This window comes from Corvus cornix, chromosome 19 (assembly GCF_000738735.6).
Source record: "Corvus cornix cornix isolate S_Up_H32 chromosome 19, ASM73873v5, whole genome shotgun sequence".
In the NCBI taxonomy this organism is placed as follows: domain Eukaryota; kingdom Metazoa; phylum Chordata; class Aves; order Passeriformes; family Corvidae; genus Corvus; species Corvus cornix.
The window spans coordinates 3,787,729-3,790,184 of record NC_046348.1 but is presented as its reverse complement, the minus strand read 5'-3'; positions in this window follow the sequence as shown (position 1 = coordinate 3,790,184).

Here is a 2,456-nt window from a genome sequence, read left to right as displayed (position 1 = left end):
TATAATAGATCTGTAACTGAAAATTATGCTACTTTTATACGTGGTTACATTTCTGCCCTCCTGTCAGGCTGGTCACTGCTTGGTTTAAACTGTCAAACTGCTGCCCCTGCAGACGTGCAGCCCAGGTGTTCGTGTCTCAGTCCAAGTCTGTCTTTATGTTTTAGCACTGCAGACTGGGTTCAAAACCAAAGTGAGTTATTGTGCAGCCTTGGTACAAGTAGTGACAAACCTTAAACCCCCCCAACCTCTTACCTGAATCTCTGTCATTCTGCAGCTTTTTTGCAGTCACTATAATTGTCTTTGAATCTCCTTGGAGTGGAATATTTCAGGTGGGTCTGGACATGCATTTATTGAGCTGTCTGTCTACTAGAATGATGTTAAATTTCACTTTTCTGATCTTGTCAGACACTAAAATTATTAAGTTTTGCACCAATCCAAATTTCAATTATTTGCAGAATCTCATGATTTATGAATTTGCTTCCATCACAACAGGCTTAAAATACATACACCTCAAAATGCAGACCAGTCTTATGTTCTGCATTAAATGCATGCTTGTTGGTCTAACCTTATTGAAGCAATTAAATATATACTTGCAAATACAGACAAGTATGTATTTTCTTTTGGTTACTTTATGTTCTCTGTCTGGGTAATGCATGAGAGAGATACCAAAAGCAGCTTATTTCTTTCTTCCTAAAATCAGTATTGTTAGATTTAGTCAACAATTAATATTATTTTCATATTTAGTTTTCATAGATTTTGTTGCTGTTTCCTGTTCAGTGGCTTAATAAGCTTCTTTTTGTTACATGTATGGAAATGGTTCGGAGTTAATCAGGATAATAAAATATTTTCAATGTATATCTGTCCGACATCTTGGTTCACTATTAATGCCCCTTCTGATGTAGCTTTCTGGGAAAGCTCTGGCAAACCTCCAAAGCTGTTCACGGATGCGGCAGCATCCACCATTAGAGGTTATTTGGATAAATAAATACATTCAAAGGCATTTTGTAGTAAATACTTGGAAATCCTTTCAGAGAAAGCTGGAAGCTCTCACATCAGTTGTGTGTAAGCAGTCCTGTCAGGATTCAGGCATGGCTCATTTCTTGGCCTGCTGAGGATCAGCCAGCCAGCTTAACTATCACCAAACGTGTGTGTCCATCTGGGGGATCTCAGTTGCCTCTGTCAAGTTCAGCCATCAAAACAACTTTTGGTACCACAGCCAGATTCCAAATGGTGTAAGAAAATATGTTGCTCTGTGTGTGGGCTGGTGCCAAACATGAGAATAAAGAGGTTCTGACTTGCTGCTCTCATGGGAGAGTTTAACTGCATGGCACAGCTATGAGATCTCATGCTCAAATGAACCACCAAGAGAACAGAGCTTCTGAAGGAGTATGACAGGGATAAAAAGCTGCCTTTTATATTGCATGGGCACCTGGCACCACCAGGGTAAGCTGTGGAAGCAAACACTGCACTTCGTTCCAAGAAAGGAGCTGCCTGACTGACAGAACAAATAAAGAAAAAATTTAATTTTCTATAAAGAAATGAGCTGTGATCTTGCCTAACAAAAGTTGGCTTACATTGTATAGTGGCATTCTATATGCCCACAATGCAAAAGTGGATTGCCACGAACTTTTGCTGGAAGTTTATGGTGCAGTGTGGTCTGGATAAACACGAAAATTGTGATTGGAGAACAGCACAAGCATGCAGTTAAGGCAGGGTGGCTATCAAGGAATGATGGTTGTCAAGGAATGATGGCTATAGGAGCTGACAGAGGAAGGCAAAGTCACAGGGGGCCTTTTAAAAACCACTGCGGACTTGTACCCAGCAGTGAAAGCCGGAATGGGTGGAAGGAGGTGGCTTGTGACACTGAGGGAAGGGAGAAGGGGGATGTGTACACAGACGCGATGCCACCAGTGGCCAGGTAGTACAGCAACAAAAAGCATGAAGTGGAAGTGATATCTGGAAACTAATGAAGGGCAAAAATGGAATCAAAAGAAGTGTTTAGAACTGATGGGTTTGTGTTTGTGAGGAACATCTTGTTTAATCTGACTCTGTCTTTGGAAAATTTGGAATTCGGAAATGTTGGGTTATAAAAGCAGAATTGTGTTCTTGCCACAGCAGTTATAGTTAGAAACCTGCCTTTGGCTGTCTCAAAACATCAGGTCCAGCAGTAAATGTCAGGAGTTGAGAGTAATATAGGATGTGCCCTGGGTACTCCGAGGACGCTTGGATCAAGAGACATTTAAACTATCCAAAGTGAGAGTTAAACCATGATGAGCTGCCCCGTGAGGCCTTCTCCTTACAAGGTCTGAGCGGCGGCTGGGCATCAAACACGGAAAATATTCCTGGGGAAGGATACGGAGGCCGGACGGGAGCGGGCGGGGCGGCGGCGCCGCGCCGGGCTTGGGGCGCCACCCAGCGGCGCAGCGCCCAGGCGCCGCCACAGCCCGCCCGAACTC